The sequence below is a fragment of the Lissotriton helveticus genome, chromosome 7, assembly GCF_964261635.1.
Source record: "Lissotriton helveticus chromosome 7, aLisHel1.1, whole genome shotgun sequence".
NCBI classification, from domain to species: Eukaryota; Metazoa; Chordata; class Amphibia; order Caudata; family Salamandridae; genus Lissotriton; species Lissotriton helveticus.
This window is the reverse complement of record NC_136068.1, coordinates 530,726,823-530,752,921: the sequence shown is the minus strand read 5'-3', so window position 1 is coordinate 530,752,921 and position 26,099 is coordinate 530,726,823.

Genomic DNA, 26,099 nt, shown 5'->3' with positions numbered 1-26,099 from the left:
CAGCACCCCCCTTGTAGATTCAAGTCAGGAAACAAGAACATTTTACATGAGGTCACAGCCTCTGTTTATACAGACATTTCCTTTGTCTCCAAAGGTACAGGCAAGGGGCGAATCAGATGCAACTGGTTCTTGAGCACTTTGTTTTGCTCAGCCCCTCTCTCTATTCACAGGACAGGCCAGGGACATCAGATGCACCACAGGGGGTGGATCCAGCATTGTGGAGGGAAGGCACACCCCTATTCAGGTCCCAGGTGCACTCCTCCCTCCCATCAACATGCAGATCTCTCCACTCACCACCGGGGCAGACCCATCCTGACTCCTGGAGCCAGGCACACCAGCCAGCTCCAGCCAATCACAAGCCAGACAGTCAATTCACATTCACTGCACAGACAGGCCAACTTCTAGAAGTGGCACTTCCACAGTAGACACAATACCTCCACGGACATCATCGCGCAGCATTTAATTGTGGCGCTTACCCTGGGTGTAAGGTTCAGGAAGGGTCGAACAGCGGAGATCAGAAGATGTGGATCCCGCATGTCGCCACTGGAGGGAGCCAGGCGACTGCGGGACTACATTCCCCAGAAACCCAGCCGACACGGAAGCGGAAGGTTCGAGTTGACAAAAGCCTTCCGAGGTAACGGCTCGGGCTTGTCAATCAGGACCTTTCGTTTGTCCAGGACGGAGCCTTGCCTGTGTAAGCCAGAGCGGAGAATCAGGTACTGTTTCAGTTGTAGCAGAACGGATTCTGCTTCTCAGCATTACCCCGAACCTTGGTGATACTCTTTACTTTCAGCGAGTCCCCGCAATTATAAGACGGGTGGTCTCGCTCTAGATAGTGGCGTTTGTGAGACCCGCGCAGGAGCGCGTTGTCGTCTCCGCCACTGTGCTTTTTCTGTGGAGTTTTCTTTGGTGCTACCTGGCGTGCCGGTACCGGTGCGCGCCACACAAGGAAGACCCTTGCTGATTTTGTTTCTTCTTTTTGTTTGTACATCCTTGCTGATTTTGTCGACCCTTGGAGCCTTTGCCGCTTGTGAGCAGGCTGTTCTTGAAAGACTTGGATATTTTCGACATTGTGCTGTTTCCTGTATTCTTTACCTGTGGGCTTTTCAAGCGCTCCGGTCAACTCCAACAGTCAGTACCTGTATTCTTGTGTATATGTATTACCTTGACTTCTGTGCAGTGCTGGGATTCTAATTGTTGGTTCTTGTTCCCTCCTTATCTGCAGCAAACACCGGGGGGTTGTAGAAGCTGGCGAGAGAGTGGGTGGACGGCCTCCGTACAGTTCTCAGAAGCCCTTTGGGACATCCTTTATTGTTTTCTCCCTTTCCCCTTTTTCCCTGGGAGGCATTCATACATAGTTGTGTTACCCTTACACTGTGTAGTGTGCGTTCCGGAGAGGAGGGGGACTAGTCATCCATCCATCGTTCCTGCTGACATCTTTCAGAGGTTAGTGGTACGCCATTGACGTCGTGACAGATTGACAAGCCCACGAAATTCGTCAGCCTGAGCGATGGATACTAATACCGTGTTGGCATCCTTATTGGAGAGTATAACTTCTCTCCAACAGGAGGTACATGCCACAAGACAGGAGAATGTTGACCTCCGAACAGAAGTGAGTTCGCTAAGGCGGGAGGTGGCAGGCATATCACGAAAGGGAAGGAGTTATATTAGAGAGGGAACGCTCCCCCCCCCTACTCAAAACCCGGATGGGGCGTCTATGGGGGGTGGGTTCTTTGCTTCACAACCCTCTACTCCCTCTCCTTTAGGTCCCGGACCCACTGTCCATGTCATTCAAAATCCAGGCATACCATTAGCACCTCCTGAGCGTTTCTATGGTGACACCAAGAAATTTGAGACCTTTTTAAATCAATGTAGACTCCATTTCCTCTGCAAACCAACCGTTTTCGTGGATGATGCATCAAAAACGTCATTCATGATGTCTTACATGGGGGGAAATGCCGCCAGCTGGACTATTCCACTGATGGAAAGGAATGACCCAGTGCTACACAATTTCCAGGATTTCTGCAGCGAAATGAGAAAACTGTTCGATCGGAAAACACACATGCTGTCTCTGGATCGCGAACTGATGACCCTCCGTCAAGGATCACAAGATCTGTTGACCTACATCACCACCTTTAATCGGCTAGTTGTGGAAACAGAATGGCCCCCTGAGAAACGCACCTCTTTGTTTTACCAAGGATTACGGGGGGAGTTGAAAGACGTGCTCTCCCAAGTTGTACCACTACCCAAGACATGTGACGAAATGATTGACCTTGCTGTTCAGCTTGATCACAGAGTGCAAGATAGAAAAGGGGATAAGAACAGAGGAGAAGTACGTTCGTATTTTCCGAAACCTCGCCCTCCTCCAGAGGATTACATCAAGACCGGGACGGGAGTAGAGCCCATGCAGATTGGAGGGGTGAGAGGTCCTTTAACTCCTGAGGAAAGAGAGAAAAGACGCCTGCAAAAGCTGTGTCACTATTGTGGGAAAAGTGGCCATTTCATCAGAGAATGCCGAGCGAGAGGAAAAACGTCTACTCCTAGTCCGGGTCCCCGGAAACAAGTAGCTGTAGCCCAGGAGTCGGAAAACTAAAGAGCCCAAGTACGGACGGGGTCTCCGTCTTGGGTTTGGAAGAAGAAGAAAGGATCCCGTTATACCTTGCATATACCATGCAGTCTGCAGTGGCTCATATGAATATTACAGTCTCTTTGATACTTGCCGAGGACATATCGCTTACAGTGTCTGCCCTCTTGGATTCGGGGGCTACAGGGAATTTTATCGATCAACAGTATGCCCAGAGAATGGGCATTCCCTATGAGAAGAAAAAGATCCCTGAAATGGTGAAAGCCGTGGATGGAAAGGCCCTGACCTCTGGCCCTGTTCGTTATCACACGGTACCCCTTAAAATGCACATAGGCGAGAACCACCAGGAGATCATACATTTCGACATCATAGACGCTCCCCAGTTCCGCCTCATTCTTGGAATGCCCTGGTTGACATTACATGATCCAGTAGTGAAATGGGCTGCACGCTCGGTGTCTCTGACTTCCCAGTACTGTCGTGAACATTGTTGCCCTCCAGAGGTATCCGAAGAAACGCAGGCTACTCTTCTAGCCCAAGGTTGTGTGGACGAAAAGTATTGCTGTGCTACCCTGCTTCCCAGTGAATATTCGTCTTACCTGGACGTCTTCGACAAAAGGAAAGCAACAAGGCTACCACCACACAGACCTTACGATTGTCGTATCGACCTCGTTCCTGGAGCGGATATTCCCTGCAGTCGTGTCTATGCCCTCACCGAGCCTGAGACACGTTATTTGAAGACATACTTGGAGGAACACCTTGCTTCGGGGTTTATTCGCCATTCAACCTCCCCTGCTTCCTCTCCTCTTTTTTTTATATCGAAAAAAGACTGCGATGAACTCCGAACGTGTATAGACTACAGGGCTATCAACAAAGTGACCATAAAAAATAGATACCCGTTGCCCCTCATACCCGTCCTTTTGGACCAGCTTCGAGGGGCCCAGGTATTCACCAAATTGGATCTACGTGGTGCCTATCACCTGGTACGCGTGAAGCCCGGTGATGAATGGAAAACCGCCTTCCGCACGAAGTTCGGTTTATTCGAATATCAAGTGATGCCTTTCGGACTATGCAACGCCCCTGCCGCCTTTCAGTACTTCATGGATGAGGTATTGAGAGGGCTGTTGGAAACCATCTGCATCGTGTATATTGATGATATACTGGTCTATTCTCGGAACATCTCAGAACACATCGGCCACGTGAAGACAGTACTTGATCGCCTTCGTGTCCATTCCCTGTTCGCCAAACTGGACAAATGCCTTTTTCATGTCGGCGAGGTGGCCTTTTTGGGGTATGTCATCAACGCCCAGGGGTTCCAAATGGATATGAGCAAAGTAGAAGCAATCACCCAGTGGGCAGCTCCTTCACATGTTAAGGCTGTACAAAGTTTCCTTGGGTTTGCTAATTACTACAGGCGGTTTATCAAGGATTTCTCTCGCATCATCACTCCCATATACAGACTACTGAGAAAGAACGTACCCTTTGAATGGACTCCAGAAGCGAATCAAGCCTTTGAAACATTGAAAAGACAATTCACTCAAGCTCCTATTCTGCGGCATCCGGATCCCAATCTGCTGTTTGTGGTTGAGACAGACGCCTCACAGTATGCAGTGGGTGGGGTGTTGTCCCAGCGACATCCTGATACGGGTCAATTACATCCAGTGGCCTTTTATTCCAGCAAACTCACACCCTGTGAGGTGAATTATTCTATCACAGACAAAGAACTGCTGGCCATTAAACGGGCATGTGAAGAATGGAGGCATTATCTGTTAGGGGCTCTTCATACAGTCGAAATGTATACAGATCACAGGAATCTGCTGTTTCTGAAAACGGCAAGAGCGCTGACTCCCAGGCAGCTACGGTGGTCGCTCTTTTTCTCGGACTATGATTTTATCATAAAGTACAGACCCGGACCCCAAAATGGCAAGGCCGACGCTCTATCCCGTAGGGAGGACCTCATAGGACCCCTTCAGAAGACCGATACAGAGCCAGCTACCATCCTTTCTCCCTCGGCTTTTCCGGAATCGACGCTGGCCTTTGTGATATCACAGGATTTTTTGGAAGATGTCAAAGTAGCTGTGTCAGGAATGGATGGCGCGGCATGGATACAGGAAGAACCGGAGCATAGAAGCTCCAAGGATGATCTACTGTACCATTATCATGCTTTATTTGTACCCTTGAGCAACCTACAGGAGCAGATCATGCTTTGGTGTCACGATTCTACTTTGGGAGGTCATCTGGGTGAATACAAGACCATCGCTAATATTGAACGTTCCTTTTGGTGGCCCTCACTGCGAAAAGATACCAAAGACTACGTACAGAAATGTGCTGTTTGTGCTCAGAGTAAATCCAGCCATTCCAAGCCTGTGGGATTGCTACGCCCCATTCCAATTCCTCCTTCACCCTGGCATACGGTGTCAATGGACTTTATTGTTGAACTGCCCCCTTGTGAGAACTATACCACGATTCTGGTCTTAGTAGACCATCTGACTAAAATGGGTCATTTCATTCCTCTGAAAAAACTGCCTACCTCTTCCGAGTTAGCCTTAGTGTTTCTCCAGCATGTCGTGAGAGCTCATGGTATACCTAGAGTCCTAATCACCGACAGAGGGTCTCAGTTCACCTCTCGTTTCTGGAAAGCTCTCTGTCAAGCATTAAATATGGAAGCTCGGTTATCGACCAGTTTCCATCCCCAGACAGATGGCAAAACGGAGAGGCTTAACCAGTCCCTGGAACAATACTTGCGGTGCTTCACCCTGCAGAACGCGGGTGACTGGTTTCCTCTGGTATGGATGGCGGAATTCGCCTACAATAACGCTGAACACTCAACATTAGGGTGCTCGCCCTTCTTTTGTTCCTATGGGTACCATCCTGATATGCTCCCTTTCGAGTGGCCTGTCACCTCCACGCACCCTTCCATTCAGGAGCATCATGCTCACCTCAGGGCGGTATTGATAGACGCTAGGAACCAGTTGGCCCTGTCCCAGGCCACCCAAAAGCGATGCGCTGATCGGAAGCGGGTCCCTGAACCCGATTACAAGGTGGGGGATAAGGTCTGGTTATCCACCAAGAACCTGCGTCTGAAAGGGAGGGGTAAGCTGGCTCCCAAGTTCATAGGGCCCTATGGGATTGAGGGGATCGTTAACCCTGTGGCTGTCCGTTTGTCCCTCCCTCCTTCTTGGCGGCTCCACCCCGTGTTCCATGTATCCCTGCTTCGTCCCTGTCGGGTGGGTATGCGTCTCCCCTCTCGCCCTGGCCCCGTTGATCTGGATGGGGAGGAGGAGTATGAGGTGGAGGAGATTCTGGATTCCCGTTTGTCCCGTGGGAGGGTGCAGTACCTGGTGTCTTGGAAGGGGTATGGTGTTGAGGACAGGACATGGGAACCTGTGGCCAATTTGCATTGCCCTCTCTTGGTGGACCGGTTTCACGCAGCTCATCCTGGCAAGCCTGGTAGACCGCCGGGACGTCGGTCCTTGAGAGGGGGCTCTGTGGCGCTTACCCTGGGTGTAAGGTTCAGGAAGGGTCGAACAGCGGAGATCAGAAGATGTGGATCCCGCATGTCGCCACTGGAGGGAGCCAGGCGACTGCGGGACTACATTCCCCAGAAACCCAGCCGACACGGAAGCGGAAGGTTCGAGTTGACAAAAGCCTTCCGAGGTAACGGCTCGGGGCTTGTCAATCAGGACCTTTCGTTTGTCCAGGACTGAGCCTTGCCTGTGTAAGCCAGAGCGGAGAATCAGGTACTGTTTCAGTTGTAGCAGAACGGATTCTGCTTCTCAGCATTACCCCGAACCTTGGTGATACTCTTTACTTTCAGCGAGTCCCCGCAATTATAAGACGGGTGGTCTCGCTCTAGATAGTGGCGTTTGTGAGACCCGCGCAGGAGCGCGTTGTCGTCTCCGCCACTGTGCTTTTTCTGTGGAGTTTTCTTTGGTGCTACCTGGCGTGCCGGTACCGGTGCGCGCCACACAAGGAAGACCCTTGCTGATTTTGTTTCTTCTTTTTGTTTGTACATCCTTGCTGATTTTGTCGACCCTTGGAGCCTTTGCCGCTTGTGAGCAGGCTGTTCTTGAAAGACTTGGATATTTTCGACATTGTGCTGTTTCCTGTATTCTTTACCTGTGGGCTTTTCAAGCGCTCCGGTCCACTCCAACAGTCAGTACCTGTATTCTTGTGTATATGTATTACCTTGACTTCTGTGCAGTGCTGGGATTCTAATTTTTGGTTCTTGTTCCCTCCTTATCTGCAGCAAACACCGGGGGGTTGTAGAAGCTGGCGAGAGAGTGGGTGGACGGCCTCCGTACAGTTCTCAGAAGCCCTTTGGGACATCCTTTATTGTTTTCTCCCCTTCCCCTTTTTCCCTGGGAGGCATTCATACATAGTTGTGTTACCCTTACACTGTGTAGTGTGCGTTCCGGAGAGGAGGGGGACTAGTCATCCATCCATCGTTCCTGACATCTTTCAGAGGTTAGTGGTACGCCATTGACGTCGTGACATTAATATCACGAGTCCGCACATACCAAACTCGACCCTGCACTCCCCACACATCAGGAACTACCATGGACACGCATATTCCCCATGTATTCCTACGGGAGGACAGGCCAATCTCACACACGCACTCAAGGAGCACACGCGATTTACACTGCGCCACAGCGCTAAAGTGCGCAAAGACCAGAAATCACTATAATGATGTAACATTAAAAAGGCAAAAAGTTCAGGGGTGGACCTGCCAGAAGGGCCAAGTCCAACAGTAATCTATACTTTAACTTTTCATATTGCCTGTTACAGCCTGACATGTGACAATGTCGCTTTGTGTGTGGTCACTGAGGGAACATCCCATTTCTAATGTCACACATGTTCCATTCTTAAATACTGTGCACCACACCTTGTAGCCAGGAAGGTATGCTAAGTGGTAATTTATTTATATTTAAAATCAAGGGTTCCTACTGGTCACAATCTGCAGGGTTCAAGCTGCTGTTATCAGGTTATACAGAGTAGGTCTGAAGCCGTGGGATTTATTTACAAGCCCTTTCCGCCATTAGTGCCTCACTTTTTTTGATGCACTGGCAGCGCAACCTTCTGCCCCATATTTACAAGGAGACATAAAGCCACCCTGCGTGGATTTTCATGTCCTTGTAAATACGGCCCCTTTACACGCAACACTTTGCATGAAAGGGCATGCCATGGGTGTTGCTGTGGGTGTTCCCACACACTTTACCCTTGGTTAGCACAGGGAAAGTGCACAGAGTTCTAAAGTCAGTAAAAATAGGGTTCAGAAAAGGGCAACAAATCTGGGGTGTCCACAAAGAAAAGGCATGTTTCCTATATAATGCCACTAGGATTCTATGTTTCCCTCTTCATTTCACCCAACTGTTTTCCATCATTAGTGCCCCTTACATGAAAGACCCCCAGCCTCATTGACTGACCTTTCTGCTAAGGAAGTAGAGAATGTGATTAAAGCCCTGGTCCCCAACAAAGCAGCAGGACCCGATGGGCTCCCAGGGGATTTGTTACGCCTCAACTTAATGGAATGGGGCAAACTTATTTCTTCTCTCCTTAACGCATCCTATCTTAGTGCCACTCTCCCTGATTCCTGGATGGGCGCTGAGGTCGTCCCGATTTTCAAAAAGGGGGCTAGGGACGACCCAGCAAACTACCGTCCTGTAAGTTTAATTGATTCTTCACAGAAGGTGGCAGGAAAGGTGGTTCTTGGAAGGGTGCTTCAGTGGGCAGAGGACAATAAAATACTTTCTGACATTCAGGCTGGTTTTAGGACAGGCACCGGGACCATTGAGCAGACCTTTAGACTTCTGCTCCTCTATTGGAAAGTAGTCGTAATAGGCAAGGGTAGTCTGTACCTTGCCTTTATCGGTTTACGAACTGCTTTCGATCTGGTGCCCCGGGGGTGCTTGTGGAAGGTATTGTCCGATTTGGGTATGCCCGCTTATCTTCTTTCCCTTTTGACGAAACTCCATTCAGAGAACTTTGCGCAAGTGAGGTGGGGAAAGCAGGGCCAAAAGACTGATAAAATTCCAGTAAATAGGGGTGTCCGCCAGGGATGTGTCCTTTCCCCCACTCTGTTCTCTCTGTACGTGAACGGAGTGGTGGAGCACCTTCTGAAACACCCTGCAGACGCACCATCCCTGGCGGGCAGGAGAATACCCACTTTACTATTTGCCGATGACACCCTCTTGATTTCAAAATCGCCGATGGGTCTACAGAAGCTCCTCAATAACTTCCAATCCTTCTGTGAGACTAGGGGGTTAAAAATTAATACAGATAAGACCAAATATTTGGTCCTGAACCCCCCAAAAAAGCTTGGCCGGGCCCCTGCACTAAACTCGGTACCCCTGGAAAGGGTCAAGGAGTTTGACTATTTAGGCATTCGCCTTAGTGACACCATGCGGTGGGATTCCCACATCCAAAAGATGCTATTGAGTCACAAGAGGGTGGGGGGGGGCTCTTCTTAAGGAACAGAGGTCATCGTCCTTTAGGCCTATTGCCCCTGTGTTGGATATTTATACGGCTAGAGCCGTTAGTGCGGTTCTCTACGGGCGGAGCTTTGGGGTTCTTCGAACACTGACTTGCTAACCTCCTCAGAGAATAAATTCCTGAAAGATCTGATGGTCCTCCCAAAGAGTACACCCACACTACCCTTGCTTTTGGATAGCCCAATTAAAGAACAGGCCAAGTTGCGACCCCTTCTACTCTGGTCCTGCCTATGGAGAGTCCCTGAGCTTTCCAGCTATGCAGAGGGGTTGAAGGAGGTACTACTGATGCCCGGCTGGTCAAGAATAAGATGGCTGAGGGATGTCAAATCCTTGTTTGGGGAGTTGGGCCTTGGGGAGGCTTGGCAGTCTAGAACTGCCCCCCCTAAAACCGTTTTGAAGAGAGCTTACTGTAACTGGGTAGCGGGCAAGAGATTTTCTGATTCCAATCTTTGTAGATCCTCCAGTGACTTTATTTTGGTAAAGGAAGCCCCCCTCCGAGAACCCTATCTCGATTTAATCTCGAAACCAAGAGATAGGGCGTTGTACTTCAAATTTAGGACAGGAGTCCTTCCAGTGGGGGAACTGACCGTGCGCTGGAAAATCCCGGCCCAAACCACTCCCTTCTGCTCTTTTTGCACACTTAGAACTGAGTCGGTGGCTCACTTTTTATTCGAATGCCCTGCCTACAAAGTTCCTCGATCTAGGTGGCTGAAACCCCTGTGTAAGGAATTGGGTACCAGAAACTTTATCGAGGCTTTGCGGATTTTGAAGTCCGATACCCGCCCCTTGTATGTATGTGGTATGGCAAAGTTTCTAAGCTGGGCATGGGTGATTAGGTCAAAAAGGCTTAATGAAATTGTTTAATTGTGGTCATTATGTTTGACTGTCTTAGGTAATTTATTGTGCCACTTTATTCACATTTACCTTATCTGTTTGTACATGGTTGGATTTTTATCCTTTTTATCTTGTTGTATGTACTGCTTTTAAAGATATGCATTTTATCGAAATAAAGCCTATTTGACTTGACTTGACTTGACTGACCTTTGTCACGACTCACGACAATGAAGCCTGTTATAGAGTGGGGCATGGCACTCAAGTGCCACAGTGCCTAAAAAAAGTCAAAGACAAATGGCAACAGATTAAAATTAAAATATGAGTCCTATCAGTATCTTAAATCACACCCCTCAAAGTTGGCCACTCCAATATGAGGATCTCCGGTGAGTACGGGAGGTGGGGACTCCTGGGGTGCCAAACCACACCAACATGTATGGTTGTTAGAAACGAGGATTCCGGGTAGGGGTAGGGCATATGCCAAAGCCAGGCAGAAACCCCTGTTCTTGTCAGGGCGAGGGAGTTACACACTGAAGATAACCCCTGCTCACCCCCTTGGTAGCTTGGCATGAGCAGTTAGACTTATCCCAGAGGCAATGTGTAAAGCATTTGCGCAACACACACACACAGCAGCAACACACTAGGAGCACTACAAAAGAGACTCCACACAAGGTTATATAAAAATAGCCTTAGTAATATGTAAAACACATTAGAATCACAATCACAGATATATACACTGTGCCTACAGGCACCAGATCATTATTTACAGGGGGATTATGTACAAGGCAGCGCAAATCATGTGGCTGTCAGAACCATTACAAAACATAAACAGTAATTGCAAACACACTAGTAATAATTGTATAACAACCAGTAGCTACTGGTGAAATAGTGAACCCAGCCTCATATCATGATAGGCATAAATCACATTTAGATCAGGCCTAACCTAACCATCATGGTATGACATTAGGCATAATCACATGAGCATCTCATTAATCATAAACCACCTTAGATCAGGCATAATCATGAGCATAAATCCCATCCTGCATAACCACCTTAGCATGAGTACACTAGGCATAAACCTATGCATTAGGCATCATCATCACATTAGCATTAGGGTACCTGTAGGGCCAACCTTGGCACTTACAACAACCATGACCCATGTTGTAGATTAGCCTGTGGTGCCACTTCGCCTCTGGAGTCCCTAGTCTGGGATTCCAAAAACAAGGAAAAGTTCCTCACACGTTGCAGCTGCCGCTAACGGGCGGTACAGCTGTGCCAAATAGTCTGAGCACACTGACGTCTTTGCAGCCCCACCCTGGAACTCTGGAAATAGTTGTGCCCAAAAGAACAAAAATCGTTGCAGTGGCCCGCAACTGCAGAGCCGCTGTGCAGCCCAAGAGACCCTGGCTCTCCTGGGACCCCGCTCAGGGGCTCTCTACACAAATTTGGCCCCCGGGGAAAATGGCGCTGGCTCTGGGGCTCTCCTAGTTCAAATTTGGCCCCAACGAAGTGTCCCGCTGTACTGCAGGACCACTCAAGAAGAACAGGCACCGGCAATATAAGTGAAGTAAGGAAGCAGAAAGCCTAAGAACTGTAGGTATCAGGTAGGGTCCCGTCACCAGCAGTCCTGGGTCCCCTCCGGTCTCCAGCACATGCGGGGATTTTACTGCATGGGAGTCCCACCTCCAATCAGCTGCTCTGGAGTTCCAATATGGGTTTCCACCCGGCCCCACTCACTGAGCTTTTCTGTTGTGGGCTCTGTTCCTCTCCGGGCGGGTCTTCAGGCACTGACAGTGCACCTTGGTCATACCCGCCCCGGGGCTTTGCCCAACTTGACCCATGCCCCTCCTCCTGGGACCCGGGACTTCGATGCTTCCTCTTTGCCGCAACGCCCACAACCAGGCAACTGGCCTGACTTCCGGGTCGGCCGCATTGTCTTCTCCTCAAGCTACGGTGGTGATTCTCGACGACGAAACGCGGGGTGGGCTCCCGCTTCAAAATAATCACAAATGCGGGGTGGGCTCACGCCAAATAAGCGGCATGATGCGGGGTAGGCACCCGCCTTTTAAATTGTGCATAAATGCGGAGTGGGCACCCGGCAAACAGCAGAAATGGGGGGTGGGCACCCGCCGAGGTTTCAAAACGCGGGGTGGACACCCGCTCTTTTTAAAGATACAGAAAACGCGGAGTGGGCTCCCGCTGCAGTAAGGAGCTGGGGGAATCCCACACGCTGGGATTCCCTCACAACACAGCGCTGCAGGGGACAGACGCTCCTCAACTCCTGGGCAATAAAGACAAAGCGCTTGCCGGGCACTAGAAAGCAGGCAGAGCTGGAATAAAGTTGTAGTGCTCACAAGACGCTAGGTTCCACGATGAAGAGGCAAGGCTGGGCAAGGGTAGCAGACCAGGGGATAGCATTCTAAGCAGAGAAGCAATTCCTAAGAACAGTCAGTCACAACATAGAGGCAATCCTTTCAATGCAGCAGCCTTTACTCCTGCAGAGTCTCTTCCTGGGTCCAGCAGATGTTAAAGTCCTTGGAGGAGTCAGGCAGGCCAGCACACAGAGACCCTCAGGAGCAGCAGCTGGGTCCCGCGGCCGTTATTCTTGGCAGAGTGTCCCCCCAAGTCAGCACAAGCACACCCACCATGGAGTCACAGCCCCTGTATTAATACACCTTTCTGCCCTGCTACTTCAAAGGGGCAGAAGCTTCTGGAAGGGTCTTTGGGGAAACCAGTCCCAACTGGTTTTGGGGGAGTGTAGAATACTTTGTTTACCAGGCTTCACTCCTAACTTTGTGAGCTGGGGCTTGTTAATCAGACACACCACAGGGGGCGGAGCCAGCATTGTACAGAGAAGGCACAGACCTATTCAGAGACAGGGGACTTCTCCCACTACTCCAATTGCAGATCTCCTATTCAGCCTGACACTGACTCACCCTGCCCTCCCTGGAGCCATCCACACCTCACCAGCCTGATCACTTCTAGAACCAGACATGCAATACACATCAGGCAGACAGTCACACAGCAATGCCAAGTACTAAAAATGGCATTCCTAAAATAGGGAAAATACATCTGCGCACACCATTGCACAGCATTTATTATTTCCATTCTACACATACCAAACTCAACATACTTATTTTGTTCCATTTAGGAGTTATCCCATGGGGGGTCCCAATGTTAGCCTATAGAGGGCAGAAAGCACACGCATGTTGCACTGCTAAACAGTACTAAAGGGCCCAGAGTCCTAAAACCACCAACACCATGTTAGAAAAAAACTAGGAGGAAGGCAAAAAGTTTAGGGATGACCCTGCAAAAACGGCCAAGTTCAACACAACTCCCTTCCAGCCAAAAGCCATGGTAGACCAATCAATACCTTGATGGACTTCCCTGCTTGGGGTGATAGAACACTGGCGCGAGCCCGCAATTGCAGGGGCACCCGCTAGTTCTATGCCACTCTGGACCCCAGTGGTTCCCTCTGTCAGAGCTCCCAGGACCCCCTAAGCTACCCCACTGGTACTCCCTAACCAGGCCCTAGGCCATACAGATATCTCTGGTCCTTGCTTTCTCACAGAATGGGGGGCAGTGGCCCCAGGCACATAGTACCCTTTTACCACTCTACCTCTCATCAGTGCAGTTGTAAACTGCTACTGCTCCTCCAACCTGGGGTCTACACCCTCGGGCTGACCAGAGTCACGGGGGGAGGCTCTCCTTCGCTACCTCTCCTTCTGGGGTCCTGCACTCTCCTCCTATGAGAGGCACCCTCAGAACACCACTCTCCCACCAGTTCAGGACCGTGACCCTGTAATTGATTCACCAACCTGGGGTCTAAACCCTCAGGTTGAACATGTGCCAGAGGTGAGTCCTCCCTCTGTACCCCCTTCCAGAGTTCTGCACCCTCCCACCTGGAATGGTACCCCTGGAAGACAAACTGGTAGGGACACTGATTACAGACGTCCCTCCCTCCAGGTCAGGCAGTACCTGAACCTGGCTTCCTAACCCAGGGACTAAACCCTCAGGTTGAACCGGTGCCAGAGGTGAGTCCTCCCTCCCTCTGTACCCCCTTCTAGAGTTCCGCACCCTCCCACCTGGAGTGGTACCCCTGGAAGAAAAACCGGCAGGGACACTGATTACAGATGTGCCTCCCTCCAGGTCAGGCAGAATTTGAACCTGGGTTCCCAACCCACATCTAAACCCTGCAGTTGAACAGGCACCAGAACCTCTGGAGCTCTGTTTACAGACACCCCAGGTTCTCCTGGCACTAGGAGATCACCCTCAATGGACGGCCCATCAGAACAGCCGAGGCTCCCCACCTGGTGTTCCCTCATGGAACCCTCCAGGCCCAGGGTATGAGGTTGGGGCACTTCGGGACACCTACCCATGGAGACAGGACATGAGGTCCTACTACACTGGGACCGAGCTGGGCTACTCTGACCCTCTCCCACCACTCTGAGTTGGAAGGTACCCGAGCCAGTCCTTACAGGATCACTCCTCAATGCCTCTTCAGATTCTCCGGTACTTACCCAGAGGTCTGCCTCCCGTGCAAGCTCCCTGGGATCATAGAACCCACATTCCAACAGGTTTTGGCGTAACCCTGGAAAACAATTACTGAGCATGTGCTCTCTGATGATCAGATTGAATAGCCCTTCAAAATTGTTTGCCGTGCTACACACCATCCAATCCTCCAGTGCATTACAACACACATCCACAAACTCCCCCCAGGACTGGTGAGACAGTTTTTTACTGCCCTTGAACCTCAACCTGTAACCATCTTCCTGGGAACCAGGCACCATACTCTGAGATCTGTGAGTGGGACTTCCTACAATGGACGAAATACTGAGTCCCCGGCCCTCTGTAAGCGTGAGCGGAGTGGGCTAGTCCGGCGTACTCCAGGCCAGCATAGGGGTGTGAATAAAAAGCCCATCGCTCTGGGCGTGGTTCTCTTCCAGAATGGCCAACCTGTCTGCCAGGGCGGCGCCTCTCAGCCCACCACGAGCCAACACAGTGAGCGGCGGTGCCTGCAATCGTGTGGGCCTGCTGCACCCCAAGCCGCAGGTTCGCAGACCCGTCTTGGCCCCTCCTACGCAACCAGGCCACACCGCTCACCTGCCGACACTGACATGTGTCAAAGAGGGCCCACCATGTGCCTGTGCACGCTCCAAGCCCGAGGCCTGCGACCTTGTCAGCCTCCTCAGACCATCACCGCCTCCGCAACACAGGCCCCCAGCACTCCTTTCTCGTTGACGTACTCCACCTGCCTATACTGCGGTTAAGTAGCTCATGCATTTGGAACTGAGTCTTGATTATGCAATGGCAGAGTACATATTTTATGACAGAGTTTAAATCACTGTACTCCCTTCGATGTGGTACCTCCAACTCTGTGCATAGCATTCCATGGACACATGTCTATGGGCCCTTGCTGACTACTGCCTTCGCCTACACTGTGGTCCAGCACCGCGTGTTTACTGCCTACGCTGCGGTCCAGCAGGCCTCACACTAATCCAATCCAGTCCGTACCAGGCAGGACACGACATCATCGCAGGCTGCACACACACTCAGCTCTGGTGCTTCTATCTCCGTCAACCACAAATCCTTGCCACATGGCATTTCAACGTCGTGTGTGAGAGTACCAGGAGGAGATGGCAGAACAGCGGTTGGCCCGCACTGACCGCTGCATCCAGCCTACACTGCAGTCTAGTAGATCACACATTTGGAACTGAGTCTTGATCTCATGATGGCCGAGTTCATATGCCAATGGGACATTTCATATCACTGTACTCCCTTTGATGTGATGCCGCCAACTCTGCAAGGCATTTGAATGACACCTGTCTGTTGTTCCTTGCTGACTACTGCCTTCAGCCTACACTGCGGTCGAGTAGGTCAAACATTTGGAACTGAGTCTTGATTTCTTCATGGCAAAGTTTATATCACTGTACAGCCCTCATCGCAGACTGCATCCCCTTCCAGCTCTGATACCACTAACTCTGTGCCCTGAAATTCATGGACACTCTCTGGTTGAACTTTGGTGCCGTCTGAGTATATGGCCTGGGGGTTGTCTTCATCATCATGTAGCTGATACTGACTTGGTGTTAAGAATGAGTCTGTAGCATTAATCTCCTCCATATTGCCTGTTTCTGCTTGGTTCTGCCCTCTGCATCATGCCCTGGAAGAAGACCTTCCACTGTCCCCCGAAACACTCCACGACATTCACCTTGGACATCGACGAGGACCCGCTCAGCTCTCGTGGCCCTACCTCAGTGCACCACAAGTCACCGTCCCTTGCGGGTGTGCCTTAGCCAGCCACAGTGTATCCAGGGCCACTAACTCTGTGCGGCTCAAGTCACGGACCCTTGCTGTTTGAACTTTGAACGTCTGATTGTCTGATCACTGTTGTAGTTGTTGCCAGAACCAACCACTCCCTGAGGGCTGGTTTACACTCACCCCAAACCCATCCAGCACAGGCGTCACTGGACATGTGACCCTGGCAATAAAAGGGGCGGGGCGCACATGCCCGTAGCCAGTTCCACAAACTATCTAAGTGTGTCCGTGTGGTCATTATGTATGAATGAGGGCCCGGGTACTACCACATAACATTATGCTGTGTACAGCGGACGCAAACATGTCACCTCAGGCAGTGGGATAGACCTAGGACATGTAGCTGTGTCGTACCCCTCTGTAAGCATAAGCGGAGAGGACTGGCGTACAACAGTTCAGCGTAGAGGTGTGGTTCATCAACCCGGGGCTGTGGGCGTGGTTAAGTTTTGGCTTTGCCAAGGCAGTAACTAATGAGTGTGTCTCTGTTGTAATGTCGGAGACATCCATCCCACAATGGACAATGTTGCAATGTAGCATGACCCCAGAGTTCTATCTAGGCAGAAGGGGTAAATGAGGGAGTACAAGCCTGCTCAGGGTCCGGGATCATACATGCCAACTGTTGTGTGTGTCGCTATTACTGCAGCATAAGCCAAAGGTCTACCCTCAACCATATTGCGAGTTCAGCCAGCCATGAACTCTACATCTGTGTCTGCCCTATCCTTACCATAGGCCTACACATATGTGGCTGCCCACCTTCAATGCACAACATCACAGTATCGTCGTCAGGCTTGTGGACATGTGCAGACAGGCATTACAATGGGGTGCTGTAGGAGTGCAAGTGATGCCACCATGCTGCGCACAATAGTAAATAGGCTCCGGGGGAGGGAGGAGCAGCAATGAGGCTATGTAATACCCAGTGATGCCGCTCATTTGCTACAAGCAGTACATGTCAAACAGGAATCACTAAGTCACACATATCACACACCAATGAACCAAGGAGCCTACTAGCACATCATGCAGAACCAACTATTGACTCATGTCTCTCTGCACTGTCACAGGTGACCAAGGATATGTATTATGCCCTTGGATGATGACACCCCTCCGAGCCCAGAACACACAGGCCCAGAGGCAGTGCAATGCGGCCCTCAAAAGCACAAGGGGCCTCTTGGAATGCACATTTGGCATGTTGAAATCACGTTTAAGGTGCCTGGACATCACAGGTGGAAGGCTCCTGTACAGCCCAGACATCTTGTGCAAGATGATCGTTGCATTTTGTGTGTTGCACAACATATGTGTACGCACCAATGCCCCATGGCTACAAGTGCCAGATGCAGCGGACGATGATGAGGAAGATGAGGCAGGTTGACCACACTCCACTGCAGCTGAAGCAGGAATAGCCCATAGGAACACCATCATTGACAATTTCTTCACATGAGCAAGTCACTTTGTCACAGTCCTTAGCAATCACGGGACAGTACAAAATGACCACAGGCACAGCATGTGCAAATAAATGCATTCCAACGCACATTCCCTGAGTGCATGTACAAGCACATCCCTCTGACAAGGGTAAGTGCAATATGTAGTGCTAACAATCTCGAAAATTGAGAATAGGTGTTGGGTGTGTCACCTTTGTACAGGGAGGCTGTTTGGGGTGTCGTGTATTCGAAATGCCATTTCTGTTTGTCAAAGATTGTATGGAATCCCACTCATCAGCGTTTCACATGTGCCTCAAATCATTACATATAGGCTGTCATTTGTGACCTACAAATGACAACAGGCCTTCTTTTGGGGTGAGATATGTACCACTGTGGTGCAGGGATGCACCCTGTGACTCAAGTCCCACAACATGAGCAACATAAATGTAAGGGGGATCACTGCCCCTACATTCATCCATGCTTTCATACTTGATTAATCATGGACATGACACATCTGTGTGTATTGGGTGTATTGGAATGCATTATTCACGGTCAGTGGAGTGTTGAAGCTGTCTTAGTACAACACTTTACAATGTTGCCCCGTGGAGGGCCAGCTAGAGTCCTTCTGGGATTGTCAGGTTACTTGGAAGATAAAGAGTCCAGTCTGCAGGCTGATTGCTGTGTATTTTGCATAGAATATATGGCAGTCCATGTTGAGGTGCAAGGTTAGTGTCGCTGGATGTATCGGGGGACAGTGGAAGGTGTTAATCCAGGACAGGATGCAGAGGGCAGAACCAAGAAGAAAGAAGCCATATGGCAGAGATGAATGCTACTACTTCCTACTTACCACTAAGCCAGATTCATCCTAATCTTCGACCTCTGGCATTTCATGTGCCTCACATGTGGGTGGTGGTGTTTGGTCTGCAGCACTGTGTGACACTGACACATTAGGGGCCGGAGATGTGGCTGTAGAAGTAGCAGCAGCATTCATCTGCGCAATGTCTTGAGGCATCACTCCCATAATGAGGATTTGCAGGGCATGGAATATCCCATCTACAGCTTTCTCGTGTGCAGCCGTGGTAGCCATTCTTTGTGCCTGCATCCGCTCCATGTTCTCCATGACCCTCCTCATGTTTCCCAAATCACGGATGATATCGCTGTAGCCACTTTGACTGGACAGTTGTTGTTGTCTCCGAGTCATGACTCCAGCGAGGCCAGCCATGGATTGTTGGAGGGCATGGGGCAGACTGTGGGTGTCCGATAGGGAGTGTAAGTAGTCCCTGGTGGGACTTAGACATCCACATATGGCATCTAGTTTGGCTGCCATGAGTTCGAACCCCACCCGCACCTGTGCAGCCAGCCCCTTTTGGCAGTCTAACACATGGCTTTGGAACACCATGTGTTCTTCGGTGAGGTGCTGGAAGCCAGACGTGGTGGTGGTTGCTTCCTGCTGTGTGGTCTGTGCATGGGGTGGGCTCACCTCAATGGTGCTGGGCTGACCTGCTACTGGAGGTGGGGTGTGGAGGGTGCCCATGAACCGTTGGAGTTTGTCTAGGTCGATGTCCTGGGGGGTCGTCTCCATCATCACTGATGTGATGTATGGTCTGCTCTGCAGGAGGTATTGATTGTCCCTCTGCAATGTAAAGGGGAGATGCAGTTTCACAGTGTGTTCCATGTATGTTGACGCATTTGCGAAGTTTTTATACAGACTGTATGACAATGTACATTGTGTCTGTTTGTTGGGAGATGCCTATTCAATGCGGGACAGTGGATATTTGTACTACATCAGGGATGTGAGGTTGTACTCGTACCTTGTCATCTCACAGTTTCATGCTATGCCAGATGTGATTGGCCATTTTGGACACACATGCGGCACCAGTTGTGTTCTGTTGCGAAAGTGTTGCAGTTTGTACCAAATTGTTGTCAATGTTGAGGTGCTCTTATTCTTATGTGTTTGTGCTGCATTGTGGGTGAATCGCCCCTGCAGCTCTGATTTGGCGGCCCCTTCTCCCTTTCAGGCAGTGTGCCTTTGATTTCTTTGCTTCTACAGTGCTGAGATGTAGCGGACTTGGGTGAATTGGGCTCTTGGTCGAGTTGTAACTCTTGGGTATGGTTTGTCCGCAGATGTGTTGTTGACGTCAGGGGTTGTTTGTGAACGTGGATGTGTCAGAGTGCGACCTGCTCATTTATGGATGTGGTCCACACTCAGCCACCTCAGTGTCGTGGCGTGCCCGATGTCATGATGATGGGCCTGCTGCCATGCTAATCGTCATGTAGTGTCACTTGCATTGTCAGTGTGGCTCACAAATATGCACCTTTGATGGGTTTCGCACGTGTGCATGTGTTGGTGGTGGTGAGATTGGTGATGTGTGGGGTGGGACCCCTTTGGGGGCAAGGGGTACGGGGGCCTACTTGGTGTTTGTATGTATGCTGCAGTGTGCAACGGGGATCAGGGACAAAATCCAGAGTCATTGTGGGTGTGCATTGTGCTCTACTGAATTGTGCATGTATTCCATTGTGCCCATCTACCCTGTCCCCCCAGTCCCTGGTTGGTACTCACCCTGTTGATGATGTGTCAGGTCATGTTGGGCAGTGTGCGGATCCCCAACTCCTGGCACCGCATCCCAACTGATGACTGTGGTCACAATTTTCTCCATGTCATCCAGCTCCTAGTGTGCCACTGGGCCCCCACCTCTAATAAGCGTTCCTACTTTCATGTTGGCATCGAGTTTCTCCTTCGTTTTGCCCTTCATATCATTCGAGCGCCTCTTGACCTCTTCCATTGTCCTCCTCAACGCTGTAACTGCATTCACATTGTCTTAGATGGTCTGCCATATTTGTGTCTTTGTTGCCAATGACACCTTGGAGGTGCCAAACAGTTTTTGGTAGTGTTCTATCACCTCCATAACGTGTTTTCTTGCGGACTGAACCACGTCTTCTGGTTCCTCTTCTCCTTGGCCTTCCCCGACCCAGAGGCTTCTTGCTGGTCGTCTGAGGGGCTTGTGGGGTTCGCGTTGTCCTCTGCACTCGGTCCAGGTGCATCCATGGTGCTACGCAGTTTATTTTTTTTTGCCTTTTTTTTTGTTATGCTTTTATAGTGCATTTTCATGCATGACGCGTGGGAATTGCAGGCCGGTCACTGGTTATTGCTGAATTTTGTAGCGCGAATTGTCACATCACAACTTTTTTTGCGTCTTTTCAGCATTGCGTTAGTTTTAACGTAGGGATTTGGCGCGTTGTTGTGAGACTATTGCATGGTACCGCCGTATTGAGAATACTACGTTAACACAGCGTTATCTTCCCGCGGTAGACTGCAATATACATAGTTGCGTTAAGCTAATTGTGCGATAATTATCACACGTTCTTGAGAATAGCCCCCTTAGAATTTGAAATGTCTTTATATGAGTGGGATGTTATGTTTATTGAGGTAGAGGTGTGGGTAGTGTTTTAAAATAATGAAAAGAAATGTAAGAACATTTTTGTAATAAAAATTTAAATTTATAAATTAATTTTTAGGATTAGGATGTTGACTTTATAGAGGATAAGTGTGGGTACTGTTTTTAAATATATTAATATTTAAAAGAAAATATTAAATAATTTAAAAAAATAAAAATGGATACAAATATTTGATTTTGTTTTTAAAATTTTGAACAAAGGTTTGTAATTTGATATACTTAATATATTATTGTTCCTAAAATATTAAAAGCATATTTTGAAGTGTTATTATAATTTAAAAAATAATTTAAATATATTGTTTTAACAATGGAACATTGTAAATATATTAATATTAAAAGAAAAAGGTAATAAATATTTCACTATATTAAGGGGGTCATTATGATGGCGGGAGGATCGCCACCACCAGGCTGGCGATGGCGATCCACCCCCATCACAACATAATTTACCCCCTACCATATTACCATGGCGGGTGTACCGTGGCGGACGGAAAGTCCGTCTGGCGCTTTTCCGCCGGTCGGCAATCGTTACGATTGCCAGCCGGGTGGAGCTGGGGCATGATATGGTGGTGGTGCCTGGAAGGCACCGCCATCATTATCATGATGCCGGTTTATCAAGGCCTTTCCATGGCAGGCAATGCTGCCATGTAAAGACTGGCAGGAATTGCTTTGGTGGCCCGTAGCGGGTCCCCGGTTAGCTGCACTTGAGGGGTACCTATGGTACCCCCTACATTGCCATGCACAAGGTGGCAGGCACCGCGCGGTGCCTGCCACGTTGTACATTGAAATGCAGGGGGTACCCCCATTTCCACCCCCAAGAATCCCTGGGGGCCCGCGCAGGGCCTCCAATGGTGAAAAACGCCTGCCTTTGCATCGTGGCGTTGCCGCCACGGAAAGGCAAAACCCCGCCAATATGCTAATATGGACGGCAGTGTCTTCCAGACACTGCCACCATGTTAGCAGCTTTTCCGTCCGGTCGACTCTTCAACCGGGCGGAAAACCAGCGGACGGTCTTTCCGTCCGCTGGAGCCCCACCGCCATGGTAATGTGGTGGGGGGGAAATTCTATGCAGTCGGAGGTTTTTAGCGGGCGGATCACCACCGCCATATGGGCGGTGGCGATCTGCCCGCTATCCTAATGACCCCCTTAGTGTTTTGGTATAGTGTATGGACAGTGTATAACTGATAAAATGGTTTGGGACATATTTTAAAAGTCCCATCCATCATCCATGTTTCTGATTGCTTCAATTTGATTACATTATTTGCAGTAGCAAACATAATAATTCTTTTATCTATGCATGTATTATCGTAAAGTATAAGTGGTTTATCGTTATGGGTTATTGCTAGTTTGGGGGGAATCTCTACCTCTTCAAACATTTTTGGGGCAGGTGTGGTGGTGGAAGTGGGTTTTTGTGTCTAGCTATTGTTCTTTTTAAGGAAGCAATAGAGGGCATTTGGGCAGAAGCATGTTCTGGTACTCGGAGCAACTGTTGTTTTAAAATTTCTCTGGTGTATCTCTGAGAGCTAGTGCTAGCTTCTTTTATGTTATCTAGAGCAGTTCTAACTTCAATTGCTGTTACATTTGGGGGGTGGTTATGTTCTTTCACATATGTAACAGTTGTTTCCTGCGTTGTAGCCCTCCCATAGCATGTGTTGGAATATTATTTACTACACTTCCAATTAACTTTTAGTCCTCTTTGTTTATCCTGGGTATATACATAACCAATGTAACATAGTAACATCTTTTCTTTTTGAGAGGTGATAAATTGGGCACCTTCAGGCATTGTGGTCTTTTTAATGCTAAGAAAAATGTATATAAAAATTACAAAAAATATACAGTACATATTTTTCATTAATATATATATATTGTTCTTCATATACTTACAATGTTGAATTTGATGAAATATTTAATACTGATGCGCTTCCTTTGGTGTTTTATTACAGATTTTTTGAAGATCTCTCTGTTGGTAGAAAAAAAGATAATTTTAATACTTTTGTTCTATTGTCTCCTAGGTGGTGGGGCATTTGGGCGATTGAGGGGTTTTGGGTGGGGTTGTTTTAGTTAACTGCTGTATATTAAATATTTTTATACTTACTTTTTTCTGAGTTTATTGTTCACATTTTAAATAGAATTGTACTTTGTGCAGTTTGGAATCTTTCTTATTCAATGTAGTTCTGCGTTCTGGCAGCAATCCGGCAGAGTTTCTCCTTCTTTCTTGTAGGTTTGGGGTGCAAAATAAACATTATTTTGTTTTTGTTTATATAGTGTTTCTTTAATTAATTGTTTTCTGTGATTGGTGTATTTTATTGGTGTGAGTCTTTCATTCGTTGTTGTTTATTGTTGTAATTCTTTTGGCAGTTGATTTCCATTTATGGAAAACGCTGATCAAGAAGTTGTTAGTGCAACCTTTCTTTAAAAACAGATTTAGGAGTCTATAAGGATGACTGGCGGAATCCAGTCCGCATGCCACAATAGCGGTGCTGGGACCGTTCGCCAGTGGTGCGCCGGTCCCGCTGTGCCTATTAAGATGCGTCCAATTGTGGCGGGCGTTGCTGTATTCAGCACCGGCCACAATGTTAAAAGGGCATGATGTGCATTTGCTTTCACAACGTGACAGGCACCGCGTGGTGCATGCCACCTTGCACATGCTAATGTCTGGGGGTACCATGGGTACCCCCCAAGTGCAGCCACCCACCCCCTCAACCCCCTGGGGGTCCGCAACGGGCCCCCAAAGGCATTCTCTGCATGCTTTTTGATTGCGGAGTCTTCACCATGGAGAGGCATGAGATTCCATCATCCTAATATGGATTGCGGTGCCTGGAAGGCACCGCCACCATATTGCAGGTCTTTTCCGCCCGGTAGACAATCGGGTGGATTACCTACCGGCGGAAAACTGGCAGACTGTCTTTCCATCCGCCTGGGTCCCCACCGCCATCGTAATATGGCAGGGGGAAATGTTAGGCGGAGAGACGTAAATGGCCGGCGGATCGCCACCGCCATATGGGCGGTGGCGATCCGCCCGCTATCCTAATAGACCCCTTAGTCTGTTAAATGTGTTTTATATTGTATTTGATGTTAAATGCTGGGTGTATAATATTTAATTATGTTGTCAGTAATAATTAATAGTGTGTTTACTAAATATTTTAGATGTTTATACTTTAATATTTTAAAAATAGATCGTTTTATATTTATTATGTTTGGAGTGCTTGTTTATATTTAGATTTGTTTTGTGAATATATAGTAGTTTTAATGTTTTTTAAGCTGTCGATATTTTTTAACTGTCTATATTATTGCTGTCGATATTGTTGTCTTCAATATTTTGGACATGTATATTTTGTAACAACATTCAATATTTTATTTAACGATATTTGTGTTTTCAATAATACTGAAAATGATTTTTATGTTTGCCGATAATATGATGTCAATATTAGTGTATTTATTTAAATAAGTATAGCTCATCGGTATTAGTGTAATCGATGTTTTGGTGTCGATAAAATGGTAGGTCGATATTGTGACTGTCGATATTATGTCAGTGATCCTGGCTGAATATGTCTTATTTTAACAATATTTGTGATTTACTCTTTTTGACATGCTCTCGTTCAGAAATGAAGTTCTTATCTCATATGCTGTTTTATTTCTAGGAAGAGACTCAAATAAAATGGACTAGTAACAATCAAGTCTGGCTGTGCTCGCAGAAAGAAAGAGGAGGCTAGAGCAGCGACAAGAACTGTTCAAGGACTACGGCTGCCCTGATTGGTGGATTGGACTTTTTACTGTTCATCCCATGGTCTGATGGGAAATATAGTGGTTACTAGTTTTAAAATGGCTGCTGGTATAATAAAAGAATTGAAAGTTGAAGCCTAATCCGTGCCTCCGTGTCCTTAATAGAATTGAAACTTTCCTTCACAACAGCTAGGACATTTTTCATTCTGCTGCATACCCCCATCAGCAGACAAAGAAGCACAGTGGGTGATGCAGCGATGAGCGCAGGTTGAATCAGACAAAATCCCGCACCAAATGTTTAATACACTGACCTCTGGGGAACGCAGCGACAAGCAATGTCTTCAGGCCGGAATGGGTCACACCCCTTGCACCACCAATTTTGGGGAGCCGTGACACGACTCAGGGCTTAAGGCCACACCCATCACTGAAGTGTTCAGGGATGCATCACTGAGGCAGAAAACACAAGCAGTGGGAATGATAGAAAGCTCCTCCCAGGCAAGATGTTGACTCGAGTCACTGCAGCACACTGCTCTAGAGTTGCCGGTCCTGCAGTAGTCTCCAGTGCCATGTAACAGGTCTGGATTGCCAACGCATCGCAGGCTACACGCAGGCAGTTTCTTTAATGCCCCACACTATGAGGCTTTGACTGAGCCAGCCCCCACTACAACTTTGGCAGGTGAGTGCCAAGCTGCCAACAAGCAGTTGTTGGGGCAATGTGAGGCCTGCTCTGCAGATGCTTCAGGATAAGGAATGGACCTGGCATGGAGCTCTTCAATAAGCATCCGATCCGGCCACCATCTTGGCATCGTCCCCACAAGCTTCTCCTTAAACCCTGCCCCCTAAACATATGCCCCTTAGGATGTCAATCTTTTTCAAACCATGCTTTTTAAAGTATGAACGTCTTGGCAGGGTTATGAACACCCACTTGGCTATGAAAAGTCTGTCCCAGCCAGGCTGGCCTCAATAATGCCAGATGCACTCTCAATTTGGTGTGCAAGAAACAGACAGAGACATTGGAATATAATACATTAAAAATTTGCTCTCAGGACCTTGCATTTAAATATAGACTGATGGTTTGAAGCCTTAGGTCCGCCTTTCCATGTAGAGGAACTGGCAGCATATAGCGGCGGGGCACGGCAGCACTGTAACAAAATAAGGGGCTCCATGTCTTTTTACACGTTTTGTGCAGTATTTTTTAAGAGCAAACTCGACCTGAAGGTATTGGGGAGCTTTACATGAGCACCAGTTACATCACATAAGGTCATGCTATCTTTCTTTTTAGACACTGGGAGAT